Raw genomic sequence first — 16,791 nt, 5'->3', positions numbered from 1 at the left:
CTTTGTTCTGAGCCAATATGGCATTCAGAGCATCAATTTCAAGAACTTCTTTTTTCTGAGGTATTCCATTATTCACGGAATTCCTCTCAGAGGTGTACATGAATTGGTTGTTTGCAACCATGTCAATGAGTTCTTGAGCCTCTTCAGGCATTTTCTTCAGGTGAATAGATCCACCTGCAGAATGGTCCAATGACATTTTCAAAAATTCAGAGAGACCATAATAGAATATATCTAATAGGGTCCATTCTGAAAACATGTCAGATGGACATCTTTTGGTCAACTGCTTATATCTTTCCCAAGCTTCACAGAGGGATTCACCATCTTTTTGTTTGAAGGTTTGAACATCCACTCTCAGCTTGCTCAGCTTTTGAGGAGGAAAGAATTTATCCAAGAAGGCAGTGACCAGCTTATCCCAGGAGTCCAGGCTATCCTTAGGTTGTGAATCCAACCATATTCTAGCTCTGTCTCTTACAGCAAAAGGGAAAAGCATGAGTCTGTAGACTTCAGGATCAACTCCATTCGTCTTTACAGTCTCACAGATCTGCAAGAACTCAGTTAAAAACTGATAAGGATCTTCAGATGGAAGTCCATAAAACTTGCAGTTTTGTTGCATTAATGCAACTAGTTGAGGCTTAAGCTCAAAGTTATTGGCTCCAATGGCAGGAATGGAGATGCTTCTTCCATCAAACTTGGACGTTGGCTTTGTGAAGTCACCAAGCATTCTCCTTGCATTATTATTATTATTTTCGGCTGCCATGTCCTTCTCTTGTTCGAAAATTTCTGAAAGGTTGTTTCTGGATTGTTGTAATTTAGCTTCTCTTAATTTTCTCTTCAGAGTCCTTTCAGGTTCTGGATCAATTTCAACAAGAGTGCCTTTTTCCCTGTTCCTTCTCATATGAAAGAGAAGAAAACAAGAAAAGAAAGAGGAATCCTCTATGTCACAGTATAGAGATTCCCTTATGTTAGTAGAAGAAGAAAGGGGTTAGAAGAATGGAGATGGGGATTCGGATTTTTGGATGAAGAGAGGTGAAGAGAAGTGTTAGTAATTAAATAATTAAATAGAAGAAGAAAAGAGAAGGAAGATTTCGAAAATAATTTTTGAAAAAGAGGTTAGTAATTTTCGAAAATCAAAGACAAAATATAATTAAAATTAAAATTTAAAACAAAAAGAATTTTTGAAAAAGAGAGGGAGAATTTTCGAAAATTAGAAAGGGAAAAGTAGTTAGGTGGTTTTGAAAAAGATAAGAAACAAACAAAAAGTTAGTTAGTTGATTGAAAAAGATTTGAAATCAAATTTTGAAAAAGATAAGAGGATAAGAAGTTAGATAAGATATTTTGAAATCAAATTTTGACAAAGATAAAATTTTTGAAAAAGATAAGATAAAAGATAAAAAGATAAGATAAAAATTTTAATAAAAAGATATTTTGAAAAAGATTTAATTTTTAAAAAGACTTAACTAACAAGAAACTACAAGATAAGATTCTAGAACTTAAAGATTGAACCTTTCTTAACAAGAAAGTAACAAACTTCAAATTTTTGAACCAATCACATTAATTGTTAGCTAATTTTTGAAAATTTGATATAAAGATAAGAAAAAGATTTTGAAAATATTTTGAAAAAGATTTTTGAAATTTTCGAAATTTATAAAAAAAATGAAAAAGATATGATTTTTGAAAAAGATTTTGAAAAGATAAGATTTTTAAAATTGAAATTTTGACTTGACTTGTAAGAAACAACTAATTTTAAAAATTTTTGACCAAGTCAACCCAAAATTTCGAAAATTTGGAGGAAAATAAGGAAAAGATATTTTTTTGATTTTTTGAATTTTTAATTATGAAAGAGAAAAACAACAAAAATATTCAATGCATGAAATTTTTAGATCAAAACAATGAATGCATGCAAGAATGCTATGAATGTCAAGATGAACACCAAGAACACTTTGAAGATCATGATGAACATCAAGAACATAATTTTGAAAAATTTTTAATGCAAAGAAAACATGCAAGAGACCAAACTTAGAAATCTTTAATGCATGGAAAATATGAATGCAAAAGTGCACATGAAAAACAACAAACAACACAAAACAAGAAATCATCAAGATCAAACAAGAAGACTTATCAAGAACAACTTGAAGATCATGAAGAACACTATGAATGCATGAGATTTTTGAAAAGAATGCAAGAAAAATTTTAAAAGCATGCAATTGACACCAAACTTAAAGATTAACACAAGACTCAAACAAGAAACACAAAATATTTTTTGGTTTTTATGATTTTCTAATTTTTTTATTTTTATTAAAATTTTTTTTTTCGAAAAACATTTTTGGAAAAACGAAAAAGAAAAGAAAAATTTTTGAAAAAGTTTTTGAAAAGAAAATTACCTAATCTGAGCAACAAGATGAACCGTCAGTTGTCCATACTCGAACAATCCCCGGCAACGGCGCCAAAAACTTGGTGGACGAAATTGTGATCACATCAATGTAGTATTTTTTTTGTTGTTGTATGGAATCATTATTATGGCACTTATGTGTGGACACAACTCCGTTCAACTAACCAGCAAGTGTACTGGGTCGTCCAAGTAATACCTTACGTGAGTAAGGGTCGATCCCACAGAGATTGTTGGTATGAAGCAAGCTATGGTCACCTTGTAAATCTCAGTTAGGCAGATTAAATTGGTTTATGGGTTTTCGAAAATAGAAATAAGAAAATAAATAATAAAAGGGATAGAATACTCATGCAGATTTATTGGTGGGAATTTCAGATAAGCGAATGGAGATACTGTATGCCTCAAGGACGCCTGCTCTCCCATTACTTCAACTCAATCCTTCTTACTCCTTTCCATGGCAAGCTGTGTATAGGGGTTCACCATCAGCGGTGGCTACTTTCAATCCTCTCGGGAAAATGATCCTATGCGGCTGTCACTCGCATGGCTAATCGTCTGGAGGCATCACGCATGGTTGATGGCTACATCCCATCCTCGCAGTGAAAACTACGCTCACGCGCTCTGTCACAGCACGGCTAATCACTGGTTGGTTCCCGCTCCTACTGGAATAGAATCCCTTGATTCTTTTGCGTCTGTCACTAACGCCCAGCACTTGCGAGTCTGAAGCACGTCACAGTCATTCATTACCGGAATCCTACTCGGAATACCACAGACAAGGTGAGACTTTCCGGATTCCCAGGATGCTACTCGGAATACCACAGACAAGGTGAGACTTTCCAGATCCTCATAAATGCCTCCATCTATCTAGCTTATACCACGAAGATTCTGTTGGGGAATCTAAGAGATACACATTCAAGCTTTGTTGCATGTAGAACGGAAGTGGTTGTCAATCACGTGCGTTCATAAGTGAGAATGATAATGAGGGTTACTTATTCATCACATTCATCATGTTCTTGGGTACGAATAAATATCTTGGAATAAGAATAAGAGAGATTTGAATAAAAGAAAATAGAATTGCATTAATACTTGAGGTACAGCAGAGCTCCACACCCTTAATCTATGGTGTGCAGAAACTCCACCGTTGAAAATACATAAGTAAAAGGTTCAGGCATGGCCGAATGGCCAGCCCCCCATGTGGTCACAAGACCGAATGATCAAAGACTTAAAGTGATCAAAGATATCTAATACAATAGATAAATGTTCTATTTATAATAAACTAGCTCCTAGGGTTTACATGAGTAAGTAATTGATGCATAAATCCACTTACAGGGCCCACTTGGTGTATGCTTCGGCTGAGCTTGATTAATCCACGAGCTGAGGCTTCTCTTGGAGTTGAACTCCGAGTTATGACGTGTTTTGGGCGTTCAACTCCGGATCATGACGTTTTTCTGGCGTTTAACTCCAGACAGCAGCATGTACTTGGCGTTCAACGCCAAGTTACGTCGTCAATCTCCGAATAAAGTATGGACTATTATATATTGCTGGAAAGCTCTGGATGTCTACTTTCCAACGCCGGTGAGAGCGCGCCATTTGGAGTTCTGTAGCTCGAGAAAATCCATTTCGAGTGCAGGGAGGTCAGATTCCAACAGCATCAGCAGTCCTTTTGTCAGCCTTCTTCAGAGTTTTGCTCAAGTCCCTCAATTTCAGCCAGAATTTACCTGAAATCACAGAAAAACACACAAACTCATAGTAAAGTCCAGAAATGTGAATTTAACATAAAAACTAATGAAAACATCCCTAAAAGTAGCTCAAACTTACTAAAAACTATATAAAAACAATGCCAAAAAGCGTATAAATTATCCGCTCATCACAACACCAAACTTAAATTGTTGCTTGTCCCCAAGCAACTGAAAATCAAATAGGATAAAAGAAGAGAATATACTATAAATTCCAGAATATCAATGAATATTAATTTAATTAGATGAGCGGGACTTGTAGCTTTTTGCTTCTGAATAGTTTTGGCATCTCACTTTTTCCGTTGAAGTTCAGAGTGATTGGCGTCTCTGGGAACTCAAAATTTCGGATAGTGTTATTGACTTTCCTAGTTAAGCATGTTGATTCTTGAACACAGCTACTTATGAGTCTTGGCCGTGGCCCTAAGCACTTTGTTTTCCAGTATTACCACTGGATACATCAATGCCACAGACACATAACTGGGTGAACCTTTTCAGATTGTGACTCAGCTTTGCTAGAGTCCCCAGTTAGTGGTGTCCAGAGCTCTTAAGCACACTCTTTTGCCTTGGATCACGACTTTAACCACTTAGTCTCAAGCTTTTCACTTGGACCTTCAAAAACCAACTAATTCCAGCTTAAACCTTATGATTTTGTGTCAAAATAAAAGATGGTTGATTGATTCAACATAATCATGAAAACCTACTCAAATTACTTACTTATAGTACAAGAAAGTGCATAAAACCTAATGAAACAAGTAAGAAATGCTCGAAAAGTTAGCATAAGATGACTTGTCATCACAACACCAAACTTAAATCTTGCTTGTTCCCAAGCAAGTACTAAACAAAAGAAGAAATGAAATGAAACAAAGAAGCATACATGCCCTTATTTAGCAGATAATTGAACTTGGATCATGGGGTTTTATGCAGATAAATGTAGCTCACTTATTCTTTGCTGATAGATAAGAAATGTTTTCTTAAAGGTTCACTAGAGTTGCTGCTATAATTCCTTGCTCTCTGATTGATCCCTTTTTTTATTTTTCTTTCTTTGTTTTGCTTAGAAAGCTTATTTCTTAACGAAAGCTTGGTGGCAAGTGTTGCAGCAGCCTTTTGGCTCAATTTTTGCTCAACACTATCTCACTACAGACACATGGCTCACAATTTCTTCATAGGAACATTGATGCCAAGCATCTCTTTGGATCACTAAATGCTTTGTAACTAGGTTGCTCTTGATAATGGACTTTCAGTTGGCAATCCTAGATTAGTTAATACAAGTTACCAAGTTTTAAAATACTCTTCAAAACCTAATTGTCCAAGCATATCTTAGTACAAAAACACCACAGGCATATGTCCTAAGGTCCAACCTATTGGTGTCTAGCCTTATTATTTGTTTCTTTGCCAATCCTTGGCTTTTCTCTTTCTTTTCCTTCTTACTTTGCTTTATTCTCAAGGGATATTCATAAATAAAAGACTTTATTGCAGCAACCTAACTCACACTTCAAAGAACATTTTATTATGCAGCATTTATTACTGAGCTAATCATTAAATCAAGCAAGTACCACCACTAAATTCTCATTCTAATTTCTACAACATTGGACAATCACTTTCTGTATCAAACATTTTTCTTTTATTTATGCAGAAGGGAACAAAATAGAATTCAAGCTAACAAGTGACAACAAGCACAATGCAGGCTAGCATTTTTGGTAAACATCTCCACTTACACCTAATTGAACACCTCAGTAAGACATATAGGAATTTTCAAGTTAAAACACAGTAAAAGGGTTAAGTGTCAATACAACCTCTTGGGACTTCTCTCAGCTTTTTCTTCTATCATCATTATTTCTCTTTGTTATACTTCCTTTAGACAATGATGCAAACCCCCTCCACAGGTTGAATGTTTTCCTGTATAATCCTCAGAAGCTGCTTGTTTCTCAATCCCTTAGGCAAATGGTTAACATACATGAATTGTTTTTGGGCTTTTGAACTTTCTTTGGTTTGTGAACACCAAACTTAGTCCCTTGCCAATGTTTCTTATGCATCAAGTTAACCATATGTGAAACCTTTTGTCTTTGCTGAAGGCAATAAAACTAAAAAACTAGAAAACAGACCATGGTTAAGTAGTTTTCTCTGACTGTTTGGAGCTAGCAACTATTTATGCAGAAGGTGAAAATGTGTTTTCAAATGAGATTTTTGGTGGAACACCAAACTTAGCATCCTTCATTCTCCCTTAAATTTCGTGCACCAAGTTTTTGGCGCCGTTGCCGGGGATTGTTCGAGTTTGAACAACTAAAGGCTTATTTTATTGCTTAGATTAGGAATAATTTATTTTTGTTGCTATAGAGTCATTAAATTCTGAGTCCTTTATTCCCTTTTCAAAAAGTTTTTTCAAAAATATTATTTTTCTTTATCAAATTTTAATTTTTTTTCGTGAGTTTAGTGTCTTGTTCTAAGTTTGGTGTCAATTGCATATCTTGTATTTTCCTTTAAATTTTCGAATTAGAGTTCTTTGTTTTTCCTTGATCTTCAAATTGTTCTTGTCAATTTTTCTTGTTTGATCTTTGGTTTGTCTTGTTCTGTGTCTTTTCTTGTTTTTCTTGTGCTTTTTTTTAAACATTAGTTTTCAAGAATTTATTTTTATATATAATTATAATACATCTTTAAAAACACATTAAATTTATAGCTCAGTTGGCTAGAGCGTTGGCTTATGCTCTTGGCAATTGGGTATCTTTTTTTTTAAATCTTTTTCAGAAATAATTTTTCTTGATTTAATCTTGTGCCAAACTTTTAGTTTGGTGTTTTCTTGTTAATCTTTTCATAATTTTCGAAAATCTTATTAAAGTTTTCTAAAAATTTTAAGTTTGGTGTTCTTTCTTTTGTTCTTGTTGTTCTTGTGAATCTTTAAAGTGTTCTTGAGTCTTCTTTGTGTTTTGATCTTAAAATTTTTAAGTTTGGTGTTCCTTGGTGTTTTCCCTCCAAAAATTTTCGAAAACAAGGAGCATTAGATCTAAAAATTTTAAGTCTGGTGTCTTTTGTGTGTTTTTCTCTTTCATCATAAAATTTAAAATTAAAAAAAAATATATCTTTTCTAACTATTTTTAAGCATATTTTCGAAATTTTTTTTATTTTTCAAATTTCAATTTCAAAATTTTATCTTATCATATCTTAGTTGTCAAGTAAAAAAAAATTATTTTACTATCTTTTTCAAAAATATCCTAACCACTTTCTCTCTCTCCCCAATTTTTTCGAAATTCTTCACAAAACATTTTCAAATTTCTATTTTTATTTTTATTTCATTTTTTTATTTTATCTTATTTTAGTTTATTTTACTATTTCGAAAATAAATTTTTATATTTAATAAAATAAACAATATCAACATCCATACCATCTCCCTTGCTCCATCATGGAACTAAGTGGAAATGAACAGTCCAGAAGGACTCTGGGGTCATATGCTAACCCCACTACTGCTTCATATGGGAGTAGTATATGTATACCCTCCATTGGAGTTAGTAGTTTTGAGTTGAATCCTCAGCTCATTATCATGGTGCAGCAAAGTTGCCAGTATTTCGGTCTTCCACAAGAAGAGCCTACAAAGTTTCTGGCACTACAGAGTTTCTGGCACAATTTTTACAAATTGCTGACACAGTACATGATAAGGAAGTAGATCAGGATGTCTACAGATTATTAATGTTTCCATTTGCTGTAAAAGACCAAGCTAAGAGGTGGTTAAATAACCAACCCAAAAACAGCATAAAGACATGGAAACAATTGTTAGAAAAATTTCTGAGTCACTATTTTCCTCCAAAACGGATGACACAGCTAAGGCTAAGCATCCAAGGCTTCAAACAAGGAGATAATGAATCCTTTTATGATGCCTGGGAGAGATACAGAGAGATGCTAAGAAAATGCCCCTCTGAAATGTTTTCAGAGTGGGTGCAATTAGACATCTTCTATTATGGGTTTACAGAGAGCGCTCAGATTTCTCTAGACCACTCAGCTGGTGGATCTATACACATGAGAAAAATAATTGAAGAAGCTCAAGAGCTCATTGATACAGTTGCCAGGAATCAGCACCTGTACCTAAGCAGTGAACTTCCCGAGAAGGAAGAGGCTAAAACAGTAACTGCTGAACTCAGTCCTGCAGATCAAGCTGCTGAATTCAATTAGCAATTAGATTTTCTAACAAAACAGTTAGCCAAATTCAAGGAGATACTACTAGAGACAAGAATGGCTAATATGAATATGGAAATACAGTTGAAGCAAACAGAACAGCAGTTATCAAAACAAATAACAGAAGAATGCCAAGCAGTTCAATTAAGGAGTGGGAAAACATTAAATACCTCACTTCAAGGAAGCCAAGAAATGAGCAGACCACCCAAAATCTATTTGAGGACAATCAGAGCCCAGAGAGGAATGACTCTGGCGCCCAAACGCCAGAAAATGGGTGGAAAGCTGGCGCTGACCGCCCAGACCATGCTCAGTCCTGGCGTTCAACGCCAGAAACAAGCAATGATTTGGCATTGAACGCCCAAAGAAAGCATAGTTCTGGCATTCAGACGCCAGAAACAGGTAAGTAGTTAGCGTCTAACGCCACTCCAGCTTCCACCCCTGGCATTCAAACGCTAGTGGGGAATCAGACACATACAAGTGCTGATAATAACCCTTCTAAAAAGGCTTCCCAACCCACATCTGTAGGCAATAAACCTACAACAACTAAGGTTGAGGAATACAAAGCCAAAATGCCTTATCCTCAGAAACTCCGCCAAGCGGAACATGATAAGCAATTTTCCCGCTTTGCAGACTATCTCAGGACTCTTGAAATAAAGATTCCGTTTGCAGAGGAACTTGAGCAAATACCCTCTTATGCTAAGTTCATGAAAGAGATCTTAAGTCATAAGAAGAATTGGAGGGAAACTGAAAAAGTTTACCTCACTGAAGAATGCAGTGCAGTCATTCTGAAAAGCTTACCTGAAAAGCTTAAAGATCCTAGAAGCTTTATGATACCATGCACATTAGAGGGTACTTGCACCAAGCAAGCTCTATGTGATCTTGGGGCAAGTCAAACCAACCCAGATATGTCTCCAACTTGCTGATGGTTCCATTAAATATCCATCAGGCATAATTGAAGACATGATTGTCAAGGTTGGGCCATTTGCCTTTCCTACTGACTTTGTGGTGCTGGAAATGGAGGAGCACAAGAGTGCAACTCTCATTCTAGGAAGACCTTTCCTAGCAACTGGCCAAACCCTTATTGATGTCCAAAAAGGGGAAGTAACCCTGAGAGTCAATGAGGAGGAGTTCAAGTTGAATGTTGTCAAAGCCATGCAACATCCAGACACCCAAAATGACTGCATGAGCGTTGATATTATTGACTCTCTGGTAAAAGAGGTCAATATGGCTGAGAGTCTCGAATCAGAGCTAGAGAATATCCTTAAAGATGTTCAGCCTGATCTGGAGGAATCAGAGAGAATATTAGAACCTCTGAAAATCCCTCAGGAAGAGGAGAAACCTCCCAAACCCAAGCTCAAACCATTACCACCATCCCTGAAATATGTATTTCTAGGAGAAGGTGATACCTTTCCTGTAATCATAAGCTCTACCTTAGAGCCACAGGAAGAGGAAGCACTAATTCAAGTGCTAAGGACACACAAGACAGCTCTTGGATGGTCCATCAGTGATCTTAAGGGCATTAGTCCAGCCAGATGCATGCACAAAATCCTATTGGAGGGTGACGCCAAGCCAGTGGTTCAACCACAAAGGCGGCTGAATCCAGCCATAAAGGAAGTGGTGCAGAAAGAAGTCACTAAATTACTAGAGGCTGGGATTATTTATCCTATTTCTGATAGCCCCTGGGTAAGCCCTGTCCAAGTCGTCCCTAAGAAGGGTGGCATGACAGTGATTCATAATGAAAAAAATGAACTGGTTCCTACAAGAACAATTACAGGGTGGCGTATGTGTATTGATTATAGAAGGCTCAATACAGCTACCAGAAAGGATCATTTTCCTTTACCATTCATAAACCAGATGCTAGAAAGACTAGCAGGTCATGAATACTACTGCTTCCTGGATGGATATTCAGGTTATAATCAAATATATCCAAAAGATCAAGAGAAAACGGCATTCACATGTCCATCTGGAGTATTTGCATACAGAAGGATGCCATTTGGCCTGTGCAAAGCACCGGCAACCTTTCAAAGGTGCATGCTCTCAATTTTCTCTGATATGGTGGAAAAATTTCTGGAAGTCTTCATGGATGACTTTTCAGTATTTGGAGACTCATTCAGCTCCTGTCTTGACCATCTAGCACTTGTTCTAAAATGGTGCCAAGAGACTAACCTGGTTTTAAACTGGGAAAAATGTCACTTTATGGTGACTGAAGGAAGTGTCCTTGGGCACAAAATCTCAAATAGGGGAATAGAGGTGGATCAAGCTAAGGTAGAGGTAATTGAAAAATTACCACCACCAGCCAATGTTAAGGCAATCAGAAGCTTTCTGGGGCATGCAAGATTCTATAGGAGGTTTATAAAGGATTTTTCAAAATCGCCAAACCTCTAAGTAATCTGCTAGCTGCTGACACGACATTTATCTTTGATCAGGAGTGTCTGCAGTGGTTTGAGACTCTGAAAGCTAAACTGGTCACAGCACCAGTCATCTCTGCACCAGACTGGACATTACCATTTGAATTAATGTGTGATGCCAGTGACCATGCCATTGGTGCAATGTTGGGGCAAAGGCATGACAAGCTTCTGCACGTCATTTACTATGCCAGTCGTGTTTTAAATGATGCACAGAAGAATTACACAACCACAGAAAAAGAGTTGCTTGCAGTGGTTTACGCTATTGACAAGTTTAGATCCTATTTAGTAGGATCAAAAGTGATTGTGTACACTGATCATGCTGCTCTTAAATATCTACTCACAAAGCAGGATTCAAAACCCAGACTTATCAGATGGGTGTTACTTCTGCAAGAGTTTGATATAGAAATAAGAGACAGAAAAGGGACAGAGAACCAAGTAGCAGATCACCTGTCCCGAATAGAACCAATAGAAGGGGCGTCCCTCCCTCTTACTGAGATCTCGGAAACCTTTCCGGATGAGCAACTCTTTACCATCCAAGAATTGCCATGGTTTGCAGACATTGCAAACTACAAGGCAGTAAGGTTCATACCCAAAGAGTACAGTAGGCAGCAATCAAAGAAATTGATCACAGATGCAAAGTACTATCTTTGGGATGAACCATATCTCTTCAAGAGATGTGCAGACGAAGTAATCCGTAGATGTGTGCCTAAAGAAGAAGTGCAGAAGATCCTATGGCATTGCCATGGATCACAATATGGAGGACATTTTGGAAGTGAGCGAATAGCCACAAGAGTCCTCCAATATGGCTTCTACTGGCCTACTCTCTATAAAGATTCCCGAGTGTTTGTACTTAATTGTGACAGTTGCCAAAGATCTGGTAATCTGCCTCACAGTTATGCCATGCCTTAACAAGGGATCTTGGAGATTGAGTTGTTTGATGTATGGGATATTGACTTCATGGGGCCTTTCCCACCATCATACTCAAACACTTATATTCTGGTGGCAGTGGATTATGTATCCAAATGGGTGGAAGCTATTGCTACACCCACTAATGACACTAAGACAGTGTTAAAATTCCTCCAGAAACACATCTTCAACTGATTTGGCACCCCTAGAGTACTAATCAGTGATGGGGGCACTCATTTCTGCAATAAACAGCTTTACTCTGCTTTGGTTCGTTATGGAGTTAGCCACAGGGTGGCTGGTGCGCGAAATTGTGAACAATACTTTTTCACAACTCTCATAATCCCCGGTCATGAACCCCAAAAACTTGGTAGCTCAATACCATGGCATTACACAACTTCGCACAACTAACCAACAAGTGCACTGGGTCGTCCAAGTAATAAACCTTACGCGAGTAAGGGTCGATCCCACGGAGATTGTTAGTATTGAAGCAAGCTATGGTCATCTTATAAATCTTAGTCAGGCAAACTCAAATGGTAATGGTGATGAACGAAAATAACATAAAGGTAAAGATAGAGATACTTATGTAATTCATTGGTAGGAACTTCAGATAAGCGCATGAAGATGCCTTCCCTTCCGTCTCTCTGCTTTCCTACTGTCTTCATCCAATCCTTCTCATTCCTTTCCATGGCAAGCTTGTGTAGGGTTTCACCGTTGTCAATGGCTACCTCCCATCCTCTCAGTGAAAGCGATTGCATATGCTCTGTCACAGCATAGCGGAATTCAGCTGTCGGTTCTCGGTCAGGCCGGAATAGAATCCATTGATTCTTTTGCGTCTGTCACTAACGCCCCGCCTGCTAGGAGTTTGAAGCACGTCACAGTCATTCAGTCATTGAATCCTACTCAGAATACCACAGACAAGGTTAGACCTTCCGGATTCTCTTGAATGCTGCCATCAGTTCTCGCCTATACCACGAAGACTCTGATCTCACGGAATGGTTGGCTCGTTTGTCAGACGAGCACTCGGTTGTCAGGCGATCAACCATGAATCGTGCAATCAGGAATCCAAGAGATATTCACTAGAGCCTTGATCGCTTGTAGAACAAGAGTGGTTGTCAGTCACCTTGTTCATGGGTGAGAATGATGATGAGTGTCACGGATCATCACATTCATCAAGTTGAAGAACAAGTGATATCTTAGAACAAGAACAAGCGGAATTGAATGGAAGAACAATAGTAATTGCATTAATACTCGAGGTACAGCAGAGCTCCACACCTTAATCTATGGTGTGTAGAAACTCCACCGTTGAAAATACATAAGCATAAGGTCTAGGCATGGCCGAATGGCCAGCCTCCCAAAGAGGGTTCAATCATAAAAACATGATCAAAAGATCCAAAGATCGAAAGACTCTCAATACAATAGTCAAAGGTCCTACTTATAGAAAACTAGTAGCCTAAGGTGTACAGAAATGAGTAAATGACATAAAAATCCACTTCCGGCCCACTTGGTGTGTGCTTGGGCTGAGCAATGAAGCATTTTCGTGCAGAGACTCTTCTTGGAGTTAAACGCCAGCTTTAGTGCCAGTTTGGGCGTTTAACTCCCATTTGGGTGCCAGTTCCAGCGTTTAACGCTGGGATTTCTGAGGGTGACTTTGAACGCCGGTTTGGGCCATCAAATCTTGGGCAAAGTATGGACTATCATATATTGCTGGAAAGCCCAGGATGTCTACTTTCCAACGCCGTTGAGAGCGCGCCAATTGGGCTTCTGTAGCTCCAGAAAATCCACTTTGAATGCAGGGAGGTCAGAATCCAACAGCATCTGCAGTCCTTTTCAGTCTCTGAATCAGATTTTTGCTCAGGTCCCTCAATTTCAGCCAGAAAATACCTGAAATCACAGAAAAACACACAAACTCATAGTAAAGTCCAGAAAAGTGAATTTTAACTAAAAACTAACAAAAATATACTAAAAACTAACTATATCATACCAAAAACATACTAAAAACAATGCCAAAAAGCATACAAATTATCCGCTCATCAGTGGCCACTCCATATCACCCACAGACAAATAGGCAAGCTGAAGTCTCAAATAGAGAACTCAAAAGAATCTTGGAACGGACTGTAATTAACCGTAGAAGGGATTGGACAAGAAGCTTGGATGATGCTCTGTGGGCATACAGAACAGCATTCAAGACCCCTATAGGGACCTCTCTATACTAGCTTGTGTATGGTAAGGCATGTCACTTGCCAGTGGAACTGGAACATAAGGCCTACTGGGCAACCAGATTCCTGAACCTTGATGCCAAGTTAGCTGGAGAAAAATGATTGCTTCAGTTAAATGAGCTAGAGGAATTTAGACTCAATGCTTTCGAGAAGGCAAAACTTTACAAAGAAAAAGCAAAAAGATGGCATGATAAGAAATTGTCATCCAGAGTCTTTGAGCCAAGGCTGAAAGTTCTGCTATTTAATTCTAGGCTCAGATTATTCCCTGGAAAATTAAAATCCCGGTGGAGAGGACCATATGTGATTACAAGCGTGTCACCATATGGATATATAGAGCTTCAGGATAATGATTCTAATAAAAAGTTTATTGTTAATGGACAGAGAGTCAAACATTATCTTGAAGGCAATTTTGAGCAAGAATGCTCAAAACTGAGGCTTGATTAAAGCTCAGTAATAGTCAAGCTAAAGACAATAAAGAAGCGCTTGCTAGGAGGCAACCCAGCCATTTACAAAGTTTATTTATTAATTAATTAATTTTTACAGGTATATGTCAAGTATCTTCAAGGTAAAATAGCAATTGATTGAATTCACAGAGTTACAAGGGAATTTGGAAGATCACTGGCGTGAAATAGCCAGTAAGAAATATTTTGGGCGTTGAACGCCCAAAAGAAGAACCTACTGGGCGTTCAACGCCAGTAAGGATAGCCATCTGGGCGTTAAACACCAGAAAGAAACACCTTCTGGGCGTTCAATGCCAGATTTGCAGCATCCTGGGCGTTCAGAAAAATGCCCAGTGACAAAGGACTTCTTGGCGTTCAACGCCAGAAAGAAGCAACCGCTGGGCATTGAACGCCCAGGAGAAGCAGCAATTGGGCGTTAAACGCCCAAAACATGCAGCGTTTGGGCGTTTAACGCCAGAATGGTGGGGAGGAGGTAAAATCGTTTTTCTTCACAAATTTTCTAATTTTTATGTTTCAATTCATGATTTCTTGCATAAACATGTTTCAAAATATCATCCTTCAATTCCAAAAATTTTAATCCTAATTTCTAAAATCCCTTTTTCAAATATATCAAATGTATCTTAATCCATAAAGACAAATCTTTTTTTCAATTCAATCCAACTCTTTTTTTTAAATTCAATTATCTTTTAAAATCTTCTTTCAAAATAAAAATTCAAATTTATCTTTTCCAAATATAATTAACATCTTTTTATTTTTAAATTATATCTTTTTTTTATTATATTTATCTTTTATAAATCATATCTTCTATCTTATCTTTTTTCTTATTTTCGAAACCCACTCTCCCCCCTTTTATATCCACATTCGGCGCCCCTCCCATCATCCACCATTCCACACTTGCTCTCCTCCTATCCCTCTCCTTTTTTTCTTTTGCTTGAGGACAAGCAAACCTCTAAGTTTGGTGTGTTTATCCGTGATTACAAAAACATAATCACTAAGATCATGGCTCCTAAAGGAAAACAACCCACTCCAAGAGGCAAGAAAGAGAATATTCCAAAACCACTTTGGAATCAAGGGAAGTTCTTAACCAAAGAACATTCAGATCATTACTGGTGCACGAAATTGTGATCATCAATGGCGCCATCAACATGGTACGCACAATTGTAATCTCACTTCTTTATCACAACTTCGCACAACTAACCAGCAAGTGTACTGGGTCGTCCAAGTAATAAACCTTACGCGAGTAAGGGTCGATCCCACAGAGATTGTTGGTATGAAGCAAGCTATGGTCACCTTGTAAATCTTAGTCAGGCAAACTCAAATGGTTATGAATAATGAATAAAACATAAAGATAAAGATAGAGATACTTATGTAATTCATTGGTGGGAATTTCAGATAAGCGTATGAAGATGCTGTGTCCCTTTCGTCTCTCTGCTTTCCTACTGTCTTCATCCAATCCTTCTTACTCCTTTCAATGGCAAGCTGTATGCAAGGGTTTCACCGTTGTCAGTGGCTACCTCCCATCCTCTCAGTGGAAATGTTCAACGCACCCTGTCACGGCACGGCTATCCATCTGTCGGTTCTCAATCAGGCCAGAATAGAATCCAGTGATTCTTTTGCGTCTGTCACTAACGCCCCGCCCTCATGAGTTTGAAGCTCGTCACAGTCATTCAATCATTGAATCCTACTCAGAATACCACAGACAAGGTTTAGACCTTCCGGATTCTCTTGAATGCCGCCATCAGTTCTAGCTTATACCACGAAGATTCCGGTTAAAGAATCCAAGAGATATCCACCCAATCTAAGGTAGAACGGAGGTGGTTGTCAGGCACACGTTCATAGGTGAGAATGATGATGAGTGTCACGGATCATCACATTCATCAAGTTGAAGAACAAGTGATATCTTAGAACAAGAACAAGCGGAATTGAATAGAAGAACAATAGTAATTGCATTAATACTCGAGGTACAGCAGAGCTCCACACCTTAATCTATGGTGTGTAGAAACTCCACCGTTGAAAATACATAAGAACAAGGTCTAGGCATGGCCGTGAGGCCAGCCTCCCAATGATCTAAGATAGCATAAGAACAAAGATAGCTACCAAGATGAAAATACAATAGTAAAAGGTCCTACTTATAGAGAACTAGTAGCCTAGGGTTTACAGAGATGAGTAAATGACATAAAAATCCACTTCCGGGCCCACTTGGTGTGTGCTTGGACTGAGCATTGAAGCATTTTCGTGTAGAGACTCTTCTTGGAGTTAAACGCCAGCTTTGGTGCCAGTTTGGGCGTTTAACTCCCATCCTTGTGCCAGTTCCAGCGTTTAACGCTGGGAATTCTGAGGGTGACTTTGAACGCCGGTTTGGGCCATCAAATCTTGAGCAAAGTATGAACTATCATATATTGCTGGAAAGCCCAGGATGTCTATTTTCCAAAGCCGTTGATAGCGCGCCAATTGGGCTTCTGTAGCTCCAGAAAATCCACTTCGAGTGCAGGGAGTTCAGAATCCAACAACATCTGCAGT

The 16,791-nt window shown here is 38.0% G+C and overlaps 1 non-coding gene across 1 annotated transcript; it reads left to right on the top strand.

The window, feature by feature from the left end:
* Positions 1 to 254: 254 nt before the first annotated feature.
* Positions 255 to 358, top strand: LOC112804150 (small nucleolar RNA R71). Its single transcript, XR_003202769.1, has one exon. It is a non-coding gene; the product is annotated as a small nucleolar RNA R71 (small nucleolar RNA).
* Positions 359 to 16,791: the final 16,433 nt, after the last annotated feature.

Source organism: Arachis hypogaea, chromosome 5 (assembly GCF_003086295.3).
Source record: "Arachis hypogaea cultivar Tifrunner chromosome 5, arahy.Tifrunner.gnm2.J5K5, whole genome shotgun sequence".
NCBI lineage: Eukaryota > Viridiplantae > Streptophyta > Magnoliopsida > Fabales > Fabaceae > Arachis > Arachis hypogaea.
The sequence above is the reverse complement of the archived record's forward strand: the minus strand, read 5'-3'. Positions and strand labels throughout refer to the sequence as shown.